The 16273-nt window shown below is 44.9% G+C and overlaps 1 long non-coding RNA gene across 1 annotated transcript in view; it reads right to left on the minus strand.

Moving 5' to 3' along the window:
* Positions 1 to 55: 55 nt before the first annotated feature.
* Positions 56 to 16273, minus strand: part of LOC134455788 (uncharacterized) — a 61922-nt gene continuing 45704 nt past the window's right edge. The window contains exons 2-3 of the long non-coding RNA XR_010036159.1: positions 402 to 456; positions 56 to 184 (exon numbers count right to left, since the gene is read on the minus strand). This is a non-coding gene — a long non-coding RNA (uncharacterized LOC134455788). The remainder of the gene's footprint in view (positions 185 to 401; positions 457 to 16273) is intronic.

The following is a 16273-nucleotide window of genomic DNA, read 5'->3' on the forward strand; positions in this document are numbered from 1 at the left end:
CATTTCTTTTTAGTCTTTCAAGTCTGCCGGCCCGGGCTTCTTTTCATTGGTTTTCATTGGGTGCTTTCTTCCTTTTAAGTTTTTGCACCCGGTTGCCCCCTTTTTCTCCATGGTCGTCTATGCTTCTTTCTTTCTTCCTTCCTTTCTGTCTTTCTTTCTTTCTTCCCTATGTTTCTTGCAAAGTCTGGCTGAGCAAATATTGGGGGAGAGGTGGATGAGGTGGTGGGCAAGTGCCCGTGTGTGCGTGTGCGTGTGTGCGTGTGTGTGTGTGTGTGTGTGTGTGTGTGTGTGTGTGTGTGTGTGTGTGTGTGTGTGTGTGTGTGTGTGTGTGTGTGCGCGTGTGTGTGTGTGTGTTTGTATGTGTGTGTATGTGTGTTTGTGTGATAAAGGAAGTGCTTTACCTGTGCAGGTGAGGAGGTGCTGAAGGGAGAGGTCTCCTCTGTTGTGTTAGGGACCCTTAGAAAAACAAAGTCAAAAGTCACCCGGGCTGCCCAGACATCCAATGGCAAACCAAACCTCATGCTACCTAAATGAGAGAGAGAGAGAGAGAGAGAGAGAGAGAGAGAGAGAGAGAGAGAGAGAGAGAGAGAGAGAGAGAGAGAGAGAGAGAGAGAGAGAGAGAGAGAGAGAGAGAGAGAGAGAGAGAGAAGGCACATCCAAACATCCAATGCCAAACACATGCTTCCTTAAATTACTCTGTCTACATTTTGTTGTTTCTTCTTTAAATTAAATGAGAGAGAGAGAGAGAGAGAGAGAGAGAGAGAGAGAGAGAGAGAGAGAGAGAGAGAGAGAGAGAGAGAGAGAGAGAGAGAGAGAGAGGGATACAGACAGATAGACATACAGACAGAAAGTAGACAAACACAGGAAAGAAAGAAAGAAAGAAAGAAAGAAAGAAAGAAAGAAAGAAAGAAAGAAAGAAAGAAAGAAAGAAAGAAAGACAGACAGACAGACAGACAGACAGACAGACAGACAGACAGACAGAAAGAAAGAAAGAAAAAGGGAAGGAAAGAAAAAGGGAAAGAAAGAATGATATACAGTCCCAGGAAAAAGTTTGTACACCCTTTGAAATTTCTTACATTTCTGTCAAAATTGATCATAAAACATGGTCTGATCTTCCCGGAAATCTCAAGAAGGAACAACCAGAGTCTGCTTTAATTAATTCCACCCAAACATTTACATGTTATCATATTTTTATTGGTCATAAGGCCATAACATTCACAGGAGAGCAGGGCATAAGTAAGTACACCCTTGCATTAAGTAGGTTTTAACCCTCAGTTAGTTGCAATATCATCAACCAGACTTGTCCTGTAGTTGCAGATCAGATTAACAAAACAATCTGTATCTTGTCTCCCTCTTCTTTAGAGAACTGCCTCTCGTCAGCAAGGTTTGTGGGATGTCTGGAGTGCATAGCTTTCTTGACTTCATGCCATATAATCTCAATTGTTTTTGTCAGGGCTTTGACTGGGCTATTTCAGAATGTGTATTTCATTATTATGAAGCCATTCTAAAGTCGATTTGCTTCTAAAGTATGGGTTGTTGTCACATTTCAGGACCCATACTCTTGTGTGCTTCAACTGTGTGACAGACTTCCTCACGTTTTTTCTGTAAAATATCACAATAAATTTGACTTCATTGTTCCACTGATAATAGCAAACTGTCAAGGGCCTGAGGCAGCAAGGAAGCCGCATATAATGATGCTCCCGCCACCATACTCAGAAGAGGAGATGTAACCAAGAATAGCTAAAAATGGGATTAATTCTGCCAATCTAAAATGAATGGGGTTTCTGACCAAAAAAATATTGCTGCACCTTTGAGGTTTGCGAAAAAGCATTTATATGCTTCATAGAATTACTGCAAAATATTCTGTAGACCAATGTTGAAACCAAAGTTGAATTGTTCAGGGGAACACACAATGTCATGTTTGGAGGAGAACTTGAGAACCACACCTTCACCAAAACATCATCTCCACCTTTGAGTATGGTGGCGGGAGCATCATTATATGCGGCTACCTTCCTGCCTCAGGCCCTTTTCAGTTTGCTATTATCAGTGGAACAATAAACTCAGAAGTTTATCGAGATATTTTACAGAAAAAAGTGAGATAGTCTGTCAAACAGTTGAAGCACACAAGAGTATGGGTCCTGAAATGTGACAACAACCCATACTTTAAAAGCAAATCGACTTTAGAATGGCTTCATAATAATGAAATACACATTCTGGAATAGCCCAGTCAAAGCCCTGACAAAAACCAATTGAGATTATATGGCATGAAGTCAAGAAAGCTATGCACTCCAGACATCCCACAAACCTTGCTGACGAGAGGCAGTTTTCTAAAGAAGAGGGAGACCAGATACATCCAGATTGTTTTGTTAATCTGATCTGCAACTACACGAAACATCTGGTTGAGGTTATTGTGACTAACTTAGGGTTAAAACCTATTGAATGCTAGGGTGTACTTACTTATGCCTTGCTGTCCTGTGAATGTTTACATCTTATGGCCAATGAAAATATGAAAACTTGTAAATGTTGGGGTTGAATTAGTTAAAGCAGACTCTGGTTGTTCCTTCTTGTGATTTCCGGGAAGATCAGACCATGTTTTATGACCAATTTTAACAGAAAGGTAAGAAATTTCAAAGGGTGTACAAACTTTTTCTTGGGACTGTAACTCTAACTTGGCCTTTGTAACTTAAAAAAACCCCACTGAAATTAAAAGCTATGAACCTGTTTTTTTTATTGTGACCAATTTGGTTTTCCTTTGGCTTTTTATGAAGTCATCACCCCTGAATGACAGGGAGACGGAGTGAGAGATGCAGGGTGAGCGTGTGTGCACATGATCTAGAGGTCTAAGGTGATCGCACTGCTTTAAAAGGGCCGCTGAACATCACAGAGGAAAAGGCATGTGCAGGAAACATATTCAACACCAGCAGACATGGAAGATTTAAAACCCTCTTTGATTTGTCATAAACCTGCTCATTGAAATGCATACTGTATATCTGCTCTGGGTATTCCTCTGTGTATTTCTCTCTCTGTCTGACACATGCACATGTGCACACACGCATGCACACACACACGCATGCACACACACACACATGCACACACGCACGCACGCACACATGCACGCATGCACGCACGCACACACACACACACACGCACATACACACGCACACACACCATATACAATATACCCACTTCTCCAAGCTACATAACATCAGGGCAAATGACTGCCAGTGTTATTACAGTGCAGCTAGCTGTAAAAACACCTTTCCTTTCTGTTTCCCGTTTGAGGTGTTCTGAAGTCATCATAAATCTCCAGCTCACACAGCCCAGTCATCACTGATACATCTCTCCCTTGTTCATGTCTGACTGTATGACAAAAAAATTGCACTGCACACTTCAATTGTTTACGCTTTTTAAAGAAATGTTTGGCTTTACATGGCTTTATATGAACTGGACATTGATGGAGTGTGACAGTAAATGAATGAAAGACAGAAAGCGGAAGAATTGGGAAAGGACTTTGGGTTGAAATCGACCCCTGGTCCCAGAGGTAGTAGCATGGTCAGAGATTCTTTAAGTATATAGAGATATGCCATTGTAATAGGTTGCTATGGGCACCTAACATGACCAGGTTCCGGTCTGCCTAAAGGGGTGTGTCATAATACTCCTAGCATTGAATAGAACAGTGCTTAGGTCTGCCTAGGTCTGCCTAAAGGGGGATCCCCCCCCCCTCCCCCCCGTCCCCCTTGCAATAATAGAACCCGGAAACAATGGGCCAATGGAACCTCTCTCTCTCTCTACTCTCTCTGGCATGGTGACAACTGAATCACCACACACCCTTTAGCCCCTTAAGACACGGCCTGTGTTATGAATTAGCTGTTACCAGAATGGCAATGACCAAGTCGTAATGGATTACTAAAGGCCCTGTGTACTGTCTTAGTGTTGTAGTACTATGGTTACGTTTTTTTTCCAGAGACTATTACATCGTTCCAGTGGTGGAGCGGTGTGTGTTAAGGGGCTATGAAATTGGACAGGCACTGACAGTGTATCAGTCTATAACAACAGCAATTGTTACCATGTTAAAACAACAACATCAACAACAACACATTGCATTTAAATAATGCTTCTCAAAGTACCACAGCAGCACCAAAAACACCTTCAATGGTGCTGTACTGTGATATGTAAATGTTTAGAGTGACATTGGGAAATTATACTGGTAATAACTCCAAGATGCAAGATGCAAGATGCATCTAAAACCAGTGAGTCTGTGTATGGTATGGGGTATTTCATGTGGTGATACAGAGATTAATGATTAACCCATCTTAGTTAAACTCATTATAAGTGGTACAGTAAATTTGCTATTTGGGGAGATAATATGAGTTTGTTCCTTGTAACAGAACTACAAAGTCAAGAAGTTCCTCTTTTTCAAGATTTACGACTTGTTAAGATCAAAGTTGGTCTAGTACGCAGCTATAAATGCTGCTTTCTGGATCACACCTCCATGTACTGTACTGTACTGTACTTCAGTGGTAAGTCTAATAAAAGAGGGAGCTCACGGGTTCAAAACTACAGTCAATGCCTTCTTCAAATAGTAGATTTATTTTGATTTTTTTGGAACACCCCCAGTACTCTAGGCTTCTTTCATGTTCAACTTCCTCAGAGTTTCCCATGTAACCTTCCCCCCCCCTGCAGAGTACTGTAGTGTTACTGTGCTGTACTCCACCTGAGAGCAGAAATGACATGCGCTATTAGCACTGCAACAGGCCTTGGCCCGTGTGGGGGGGGGGGTCCCTTCTACATGTCTGGATGCGCCGCGCTGAGACGAGGCCAACTGAGCTAAGCAGGCCGTTGCAAGGTACATGGGGGCCCTAGGCAAAGAGGCACATGGGGCCCTGTATGTCTGTTCAAACTGGGGGGAGCTTAAGAGAGATTTTGATAACAGTATCAGTGCACGTTTCGGCTATTGAATTTGCCATTGCTGTCATTTAACTGTCATTTAACCATAACCAGTCATTATTAGAGGGCCCCTTTTCAGCTGGGGGCCCCTAGGCAATTACCTAGTTTACTTGATAGGTTGTGACAGGCCTGGCGCTAAACGGGGGAAAGTGATTTGTTGGAGGCTGCCGTTCAGACTCCTCCTGCCAGCTGTGCAGCTCTGGCTGGCTGGCTGGTCCCGCCTCTTATCCCCCAGACAAAACAAAAACGCCCCCTTTGAGTGGCAGCCTCCAAAGCCTGTTACTAGTGCCATGTGGGTGGGGTGGGTGGGGTGAGTGGGGTGTTGGGGTGGAGTTGGAGGGGGGGGNGGGGGGTCGGTTGAAGGATCCACCCACTCTCACCTCCGAGCCAGCCGTCAATCCCTTTTTAATTACCCTTACACTATCAAAACTAATTTCGACAAGCGACACAGATTTCGAACACAAGTCAAAAAAAGTGTTCAGCAACAACATGATCGCTTGCAACGTTGTCAATGACTCTATCTCAGTCAGGGTGCATGAAAAGTGTGTGTGATTCAGGTGTTTCGCTGCTCGACCTGCCAAAAGCCCCCGGGGCTGTGACTTTTCTTTTTGGAGGAGCAAAAAAGAAAAAAATAGTCTCAGCAATTATGCACTTTATTCTTGCGCCATAAACTCCTAAACCTATTGTGCAGAGGTGAGCTCTGTCCTGGATGATTAATGGGCTTTGGAAACAACAAAAAAAACCTCCCAGTTCCTCCATCGTGAACTAGTAAAAGCATGTGCAAAGCCGTGCGCAAAGTAAATGCAGGACTTTGGTCCAGCGTCGTTCCTTCCGTCGCTGTGTAAAGCTGGAATGCCCGATTTGCACAGAGCGTTACCATTAGATATACAACCTTTGTTGCTTATGTATCCTCCTCTAATCTCCCCTAGGCCTTGTAAACAGATTCAGATTTGAGGAGCTAGTGTTAACATCAAAAAAGGGGAAAACAAAGTGAAGACACAAGGTGTGCAGTACAGTGCCGTTCAAGAAACAACGTGACACACATATCATCATCTGACCTCAGGGTTGGGGCAATTTAAAGTCAGGTACTTTGGATAGATCGAAATAACCACATTGAATTCAGGACCCTAAATGAACTCTTTTCATCACCAGCCAAAATGGCGAGAAGTTGTCAATCATACTAGCCAAACACACACTCACTCATGGGTCAAAGTGGCTCGTAAGCTTTCTCTTCTATCAGTCAAACTGAAATTTCACCAATCGCCGGTTGGGGCCTGTTAATTTAAAGGCCTGATTGAATTTCTATTTTGGTATTTTGGTGTCTGTAAGAGATAGAGAAGAGCATATAATCTTTATTGATTCCGAAGAAAAATAAGGTGTGCAGCACCATAGTGTACAGGTATACAAACACAAAAATATATATAATATTTGATGCACAACAGATTAAACAGATAGCATATAGGTGGGTGGCTTGGGATGGGAGACAGGGATGTAGGTAACAGTGGCATGGGTGTGGGCCAAGGATTTGGGAACAGGAGCTTTATCAAAAGGCGGGGAGAGAGCTAGACAGAGAGATGTAAGGTAAGAAATCAACAAGGAGAAGGGGAGAAAGAGACACTGCTCAAGATAGAGGTAGAGAGACAGAGATAGAGGGAGAGAGACAGAGAGACCAGGAGAGAGAGCAAGAGCGAAGAGAGAGAGCAGTTGAAAGAAACTGAAAGACAGAAGAAGGGAGAAAGCAGGAGAGAGGCAGAGAGGGAGATAAAGAGATCAGGAGAGGAGTAAGAGAGAAGAGAGAGAGAGAGATCAGGAGAGGAGTAAGAGAGAAGAGAGAGAGCAGGAGAAAGAAACAGAAAGACAGCAGAGGGGAGAAAGCAGGAGAGGGACAGAGAGAGAGAGATCAGGAGAGGAGTAAGAGAGAAGAGAGAGAGAGAGAGAGAGAGAGAGAGAGAGAGAGAGAGAGAGAGAGAGAGAGAGAGAGCAGGAGAAAGAAACAGAAAGAAAGCAGGAGGGAGAAAGCAGGAGAGAAATAGAGGGAGAGAGAGAGGGGGAGCCGCCCTGGCCTGCTCAGGTTGGAGGGCCCGGCACCTGGGCAAACACTGAAGAACACTCATCTGTCAACAGGCAACAGAGACGGAGAGAACAGAGGGAGAGCTGGAGAGAAAAGAGCAAAAAGAGACACGACAGGGAGAGAGAGAGAGAGAGAGAGGGAGAAGGGAACAAGAGCAGAGACAGAGAAAAACGAAGCCGCTTTTGTTGATGGGCGTGCACACACACACACCCGGAGCACACACATACACACACGCGCGTACACACAAACACAAAAGGAAAAGACATGAATTAAACAAACGGCTTGTCTTGCATTCTCCTCCAGCATGCCGGCGAGGGGAGCCGCTGGTGGCTTGGACCTCAAGGGTCAAGAGGTCTTTGCTTAGTCAAGGTCACCGGCAGGGCGCACTAGTCTAGGATGCTCTTGTTTGTTGGTCGTAGCCCAATTTGTCGTTTGTTTTTCCGACTACGTGTGCAGTCCGTCAGCACCTTGTTGCATTCCATTTTCATGTGATTGTTTATAGTAAGACACTTGCTACAATTACACGAGACATTTAATTCGGAATCAAGTACCTTTAATTCTGAAAAAAGCTTGATTCCGCTTTGAAAACGCCATGTAAACACCTCTGAATTCGGAATTAAAGGAGAGGTCAAAGTAAACGCGACGGAACTATTTAATTCGGAATTATTAATTCGGAATTAAAAACATCATGTTAACGTAGTGATTATGATCATTGCATTACATTACATTTAGCAGACACTTTAATCAGAAGCCTCTGACAAAGGAGGACATAATCATCAATAGCCTATGATATGTGCACAAGAGTACACAGGCTACGAGGGGTTAGTGCGTGTCGGTCGGTCCGATGATCAGGCTTAATAATATGGTCCTGTTTGTTGGTTGCAGCCCAATATATCTGCTATGTTATTTACTAGGCATTTCTTTCCAATACTTGATGACATTTTCCAATCCAATCATGTACATGTGGTGTAATATATCAGGTTTTTTTAAGCAGTTGTGCTTTTTATCCACAGTAGCCTGTGGATGACATTTTCTATTCCCATTCATGTGACTCTACTGGATAAGACGCTACGTCTGCCCGGGCCATAGCTGAAATGGCTAGGGCACTGACTGTTATGCCAGAGATCCTCTCTCCCATTACTTTCATTACTGTGTACATTACATTACAGTACACTTTGCTGAGGCTTTTATCCAAAGCAACTTACAGTTATTTCTGTAGAGGTCAGGTGGGATTCGAACCTACAACACCCAGATTGAGATACCAACTGTCTAACCAATAGGCTACGGCTACTACTTTCTTGTCTTCTCCTCAAACCGTCCTGTCCAATAAAGGCAAGATCCCAGGTCGACCACATGGGAGACGAGTGCCCTACCGGTTGGCCATGGCAGGGCCCTGTTGACTTGGTTTTAGTAGCCATGTTTTCCCACACAGCCTATGTGGATTAAAACAAAATTGTGCCAGCATCTTTCACATCGTTGCACAGTAAATGCTCAATCAATCAATGATGTCTGTCCGAGGCATTTCGTTTTTCAGAATTTTCCTAAAAAAATACAGTGTACCTCCTACATACAACGAACTTCAAACAAGAATGCTGTCAGTTTGCCAACTGAAGTGGCAAACTGTTTAAGACGCAGAGGATAAAGGACGACGAGAAAAAAAAAGACAAACCATGACGTGGTTGTGTTTTTAGCACCGGGTCTTTGTGACACATCCATGAGAGAGAGAGTGAAACAGACAGAGAGAGAGAGAGAGATAGAGAGAGAGAGAGAGAGAGAGAGAGAGAGAGAGAGAGAGAGAGAGAGAGAGATACAGAGAGAGAGAGAGAGAGAGAGAGAGAGAGAGAGAGAGGATAAAGAAATAAAGAGATACAGAGAGAGATACAGAGAGAGAGAGAGAGAGAGAGAGAGAGAGAGAGAGAGAGAGAGAGAGAGAGAGAGAGAGAGAGAGAGAGAGAGAGAGAGAGAGAGAGAGAGAGAGAGTAGTGAACAGTGAGTGTGGGAGGAGGAGGGCAAGCGATTAAGGAGCGGATTCCATTAGACCACTCACCGACATGTACACTCAAGTGCTAGAATAACAAAAGCTTGAGTAATTCTCCGGTAGTGCGAACACCCTTCAGCTATGTGCAGTGCAGTTGTAATGTGCTGTGGCTGCTGGGACTGAATATTCCCTCCCCTCCCCCGTCAATACTACTCCTCAACTTACTGTTACATACTCGAAGGAAGATCCGCAATCATTATCTACTGCACTGGTTCTCAACCATTTTTAACAAACCCCCCCTTGAACTCGTCATAAGCCTCCCAACGCCCCCTGACCTCATCATAAGCCTGCCAATGCCCCCCATAGTACTGAACAATAAAATACACTAATGCAACTCAATTGTAACTAAGCTATGCCCCCTCTCAGCTGTGTCCTGGGGGGTTGTACCGCCCCCGTTGAGAAACACTAATCTACTGTTTTTCCCCCCTATCAAATTGTGTAGGAATAATAACCGCAAACCATTTATCTTGCCAATGTCTTCCTCAGGAAGATGCACAAGGATGATGTATGCCAATAGACACGACCAACCACTCATCCACCAAAGATCAGGATTCTGCCTTGAGATGGGCAAGAGAGGATCTAGATTGTCACCAAAACACACACACGTATGCATACGCACGCACGCACGCACGCACGCACGCACGCACGCACGCACGACTGCATATAACACATTCAAGTAGGGTATATAGTATATTGAGCACAAGAGTGAGGATGGTCTCCACATCTGCGTCATCACCATGGCAACCCATACTACTGGCCTGGCAATCACAGCTCCAATTGTCGCCAACGACAACCGCCAATCAGGTGAGTGCGTAGAATGGACACAGGAAGCAGGGGCAGGGGCCCTTTGGCAGGCGACCCACAGAGACGTGTTGTTTAGTCGAGGCCTCTCCCGGCCTCTCTCGGCCTCTCTCTCGGGCCTTTTCAGCACCTGATTATGTGTCACACCACTAAGACCAGGCCCCGGCACAAAAGGAACTTCATTTTAAGCTCTTTAAGCCGCCTCAATAATCCACCTATGAGCGCAATGTGACATGAATACTTTTGAGGACAAAAGAGGACACGTCCCATTCATTTGTTCATTCGTTGTCCCTGACCCCCGTGTAAAGCTTCATTTATTGTCAATGTTGCCCTGTCTCTCACCCTCCTCCGCCTTGAGGAAACTGAGTTTTTCATTTTTGCGTCCTGTAATGGATGCACATTTGCAAGTCTTGTTTTTTTTTTAATCGAGGAGGTAATTATCAATAATTTGCAACGCAAGCACACACATGCAGACGATGGGAACTCACAGTTTGCACAACACCCCCACCACCACCACCACCACACACACACACACACACACACACACACACACACACACACACACACACACACACACACACACACACACACACACACACACACACACACACACACACACACACACACCTGCCCTACACCATCACGCCTTGTCATCATCATTGCCACAAAATAAATACACAACCCCGTACACAATACACAACCGCCGACATTGTCGATGCTGCGTATCCCCACATACCAATGTCACAAGCCCTTGCTTTATGGCAGAATTTTTCTTTATTTTCTTTAATGGCATAGCGGTGTTCAACAGGGAGGGAAGGTTATAGGTTAGCCACAGCAGGAGATTAGCCCCCTCCTCAGGACTCTGGTCACCTGCTAAAGCCAATGGGTCCACACAGTGGGTCCCACAGGGTAGTCTGGGGCAGGGCCGGCGCTAGGCACAGGCCGACAAGGCGGCCGCCCTTGGGCACCAAATGCAGCAATCACGCCCGGAAGTCTCACAGACTTAAGAACACCAACCAAGCCAAATAACACAAATAACATTAAACTTCACACTGACAATGATTATTTGTGGTCACTCAATATACATGTATATGTAGATACTGGATCAGCTGTGTGTACAGATGCCAATTTCTAAATGTAAAATAAGGGTAAGTGGGTGCTCACCTCCTAGGGCACCAAACTAACTAGAAACGGCCCTGTGGAACTGGGACTGGATTGTGATTGTGACTGTTGCTGCTGTTGAATGTGTGGCTTAAAGTGGCTGGGGCTGCACTCAAGGAGAGAATCCTGTAGGGATTAACTGGGGGGGGGAGATATCCATAAAGTGGAAAATCAAAACAGGATGATCACTGGCACACACATGCAAACAGGAGCGCGCACACACACACACACACACACACACACACACACACACACACACACACACACACACACACACACACACACACACACACACACACACACACACACACACATACAAAGTCAAACACAAACATAGACATACAGACACTAGCAGACAGACAGACAAATACATATATTCTCACAAATACCATCATACCACAAAGCAAACATAGACTTATTCAGGCTTAGACACTCTCTCTCTCACACACACACACACACACACACACACACACACACACACACACACACACACACACACACACACACACACACACACACACACACACACACACACACACACACACACACAAATGTCCAGCCCCTGGGGTTCGATAAGCCCCTATTTATGCCTGGTCTTTTCCCCTCAGCATGGGCAAAAGTGAGAGGTGGGGAGAGGCTGAAAGGATGGCAGAGAAAAGGGAACAACACACACACGCAGGCACGCACGCAGGCACACACACACACACACACACACACACACACACACACACACACACACACACACACACACACACACACACACACACACACACACACACACACACACACACACACACACACACACACACACACACACACAATCTCTCTCTTTCCCCCTCTCTCTCTCTCTCACGCACACACACACACACACACACACACACACACACACACACACACACACACACACACAGTGGCGCAGAAGGAGAGCACATAACAAGGGGGTACCTCCACTTGCGGGGATTAGGGAGTAAGTCAGACCGATAATGAAATCAAGCGCTGTGTTGCTCGCTTTAGGATCGCAATACAAAAGATTAGCAAATTAGGCCGTCTTGTCGGGAACCTCCGTGTTTTTTCTCCCGACGGTGAGAACTTTGGGATTAGAGTGGTAGCAGGCATCCATCGAACCAAGCAAGCGTTAGTGTTGCACCCCCAAAGAGGATGGAATGGATGTGTAGAATGCTTTCCTTCCTTCCTCCCTCCCTCCATCCTTTCCTCTTTTCCTTGTTCCTTATTCCGTCGTTCAGTCTGAGGCCCAAGTGCAGGAAGCTCAGCTTGGCAGTTGAAGCTATGTGGTAAATTCCAGCACAGCTTGCTGTTACCTGGTATTGGCCTGAATTATGAAATAAGGTGAGGAAACTATGACCAGGATTAAATGATTATTGAACACGTGGGAACACGTAGTACGTACCCGTTCACTAGCACATACGTACAGTACACATCACATCAGCGAGAGTGAGAAAGGGATACTTAATTCCGGTGAGTCAGAAACGAAAGACTTGATTTCTCGCATCCTCATGTTACAATGCATATCCCCTTACTCACACACTTATCCATCCCGGAGTATAACAAGAAAAAGAACATTCTATATATATAACAAGAAAAAGATAATTTACTCATATATATAGTGAATTCAGGTAAATTGGGCCACATGCATATAAGCGAATGGTCCAAAGTGGCCCAATTTACCTGAATTCATATACTATATGCTCCACTGTCCAAGAAAATCTTTGTTATAAATATTGCATTGTCACACTGTATCCTTTCAATCCCTTTATCCTTTTCACATACAATGTATTGCAAGTTGTCGATGCTGCCACCAGCATTATACATAGCACTGAACAGCTACAAGAACTCTGTTTCTGGGCTTCTGCAAAAAGCCTGACCGTTCAGTTTCATTAAACTTTGTCATTAATCCACCGGCTCTTTGGCAGCCACATTGTGACTCCATTTTATTATGGCAATGGGACTTTATCGACTCACAAATCTCCATTCTTTAACAGCACAGCACACATAAGAACCTAATCATAAAGATTAAAGGATTTATTTCAGAATAAGAAAAAAAGCCTCTCCACCTAATATTACGTGCTACACGAACAAAGTATGGGAGGGGGATATTTATGTGCTTTTTAAAATAAAGCCAAAGGTATAATGTATTTGAGTGCTGATCCAGGTTTATAGACTGAGATTGTGGATGTTCCTCCTTCTGGAGTTTGTGGCATTCAGAGTTGCCACTACACAGTAAAAGCTCCAATATTAATATAACTCTCAAAGAGTTGAAAATCACTCTATTTTTGACAGCATTTGGTCTCACTTTACGTTTTGGTCAGTACAGCATTTTCAGAGTTAATTCTGCCCAATATTGTGTAATCCTTAAGAGCTGTAGAGTCGAAATGATCCTGGCCACTTGCAGAATTTTAACCTGACTGATTCCATATAGAATAATTTAACCACACTGTTTTACGAAAATACTCTTTCTGGATTTATGAAAGCTTACTCTGAAACATAGCACCCCATTTTTTTACTATGTGCATGGACTCAGAAGTGGACTACAAGTGGACTACAAAGCATCATGATAAATGTATGCATCTTTTTCATCCAATTCTATTCGTGTGATTTCATTTGTCAAGAATGTGTCACAGAAACAGTCACAGTGAAGAAATTCCAAATCCTGGTGTGGTTGAAGAATGTTGTGTACAGCGCTTTAGAAAAAAACACACACTCTGAACACCTTGAGCCTCTGAGCTATACACAGCCATTGCAGTGGAGGCCATAAAAGAGAAAACGCTAGTTATGTTTTTTTTGGTGTGTGTGTGTTTTGTTTTGTTTGGGTGGGTGTCACGGGGCTTTTGTTATGTCATTTATCTCCCCCGTAAATCCCTCCATTTTTCAGTGCCGAGACAGGAAAGATTGACATGCGAAGTGGCGAGTCGTTTGTAAATCCTTGAGAAACTAACACATACCTTAAATACTGAGAGCTTTGGAGGTAGATGTGGGTCAAAAGCTAATTGCGTTGCTTGGGCAGCGGGGGGCTTACGGCGGGATCTTGTTCGCTCGCTGGAGGCCTGCCCGCACATGCTCAGTGCAGAGTTGTCTGGGACCATGTGACGCTCACAGAGTGAACGAGCGAGTGACTGAGCGGGGCGGTGGGGTGGGGGGGTGGTGAGCGACGGAGCGAAGGCTGGAGAGAGAGAGAGGCGGCCACAGACGACAACGTTGGCGAAGAATGAGGTCACAATTTCAAAAATACAATAAAAAACATCCCTCTGAACATAACACCCACCACCCAGAAGAAACAGGAGAGCACAAATAAAACACGTCTAAAAAAAGAAAGCAAAAAAAAGAAGAAAAGAAAGAAACAGGTTCCCAGGTGGTGGCAATGTGTCACGTTTGTGTGGTAATCATTAAATGACTCTGAGGTTGTCAGGGGGAGTGATTGGAGGAGGGCACTGCAATGCAACAAGGCTGGGAAAAGACACACGCAGGGAAGAGGGGAAGAGGGGAAGAGGGATAGAGGGGAAGAGGGATAGAGGGATAGAGGGTAGGGGTGGCTCAGGTTGTCTGTCTGAGGAGGATGAAAGACACAACAGTAATTTAGGGATCAGGAACAAAGAGCCACCTGTCAACAGGAAGGTGCAGGGGAGTGACATGATGAACTTTGCCTACCCAGCATGCACCTCTGTACTGTAGGTGTACTGTAGGTCCACCCAGTACTGTACTGTACTGACAAGCAGACACAGTGGGAGGGTTGGGTTGGGTGGGATGGGATGGGATGGGACATGGGAGGGTGGTCATAGTAAGGACAGTGACATCTTTTTACCTTCAGTGTGTCTGTGATGTTGTCGTGTCTAGTATAATGTCCACAGCTCCCTACTACACGCAGCCCTATAGGTGTAAGTGCACCAAATACGCAGAGTACTGTACTGACAAGCAGACACAGTGGGAGGGTTGGGTTGGGTGGCCATAGTAAGGACAGTGACATCTTTTTACCTTCAGTGTGTCTGTGATGTTGTTGTCTCCACTACAGTGTCCACAGCTACCTACTACATGCAGTCATGGGTAAGCGGTTAGGGCGTCAGACTCGTAGCCCATGTTGCCGGTTTGACTCCCGACCCGCCAGGTTGGTGGGGGGGAATAATCAACCAGTGATCTCCCCCATCCTCCACCATGACTGCTGAGGTAGCCAGAGCATGGTACCGTCCCGCCGCACTGCTCCCCTTGGGGCGCCAGAGGGCTGCCCCCTTGCACGGATGAGGCATAAATGCAATTTCGTTGTGTTCAGTGTGCAGTATTCACTTGTGTGCTGTGGAGTGCTGTGTCACAATGACAATGGTAATTGGAGTTTCCCAATGGGGCTTTCACTTCCACTTTTTTTCACGTAGCCTACCTCTATGGATGTAAGTTCACCCAATAGAGTACTGTGCTGACAAGCAGACACCGCAGGGTGTTGAGGTGGGTAAGGATGGGATGTACTGGGTGTTATGGGGTTTGGGGGGCATCATTAAAAGGACAGTGACACCTTTTTACCTCCATTGTCTCTGCGGTGTTGTCATCTCCACTGCACAGAATCTACACAGAATCTACATAGATGCCTGCTACATTCGGGCTCAGATCGAAGGCCAAGCCTATTTGGCAGCTGTGATGGAGATTTTACCAGAGCAGAGCCCCTAAAATGAGAATTTCCGTCAATTTCGACATGCAGTTGTATTGCTCCCTCTATGTGTCATTTATGTTGTATAGCCCTGGACCCCGTTTCTCAACAGTGTCGTTGCTAACCAATTAGCAACTTAGTAAATTGGCAATGGGAAATTGCATTACAACCAAGTAAGTTGCCAACTTAGTTAGCAACGATACTGTTGAGAAACGCACCCCTGGCCAGCCAACAGTGTTGGGAGTAACGCGTTACAAAAGTAACTAATTACTGTAATGCATTACCTTTTTGAGTAACGCAGTAATGTAACGGATTACAGGGGGAAAAATCGGTAATATGTCCTCGTTACAATGCAAGTAACTTGCACATTACAACGCATTTTTTCACCTAAATTTTGTGTGGGTATTTTGTTTTCTTTATAGGCCTACAATGTTCGCGAATCACCAGCTATTGCGTCTGATAGCCGTCTGCGCAGAGATTTTAAAGTTCCACGCAGAACATTACTTCCTCTTTCATGCTTCGTCTCTCGAAATGGCAGGCTGACGGATGACCGATCCAGAAGATCCAGCTTGCTCGTTTTCAAGATGGGTAGGCCTATATGCCCACT

This window comes from Engraulis encrasicolus, chromosome 9 (genome assembly GCF_034702125.1).
Source record: "Engraulis encrasicolus isolate BLACKSEA-1 chromosome 9, IST_EnEncr_1.0, whole genome shotgun sequence".
NCBI lineage: Eukaryota > Metazoa > Chordata > Actinopteri > Clupeiformes > Engraulidae > Engraulis > Engraulis encrasicolus.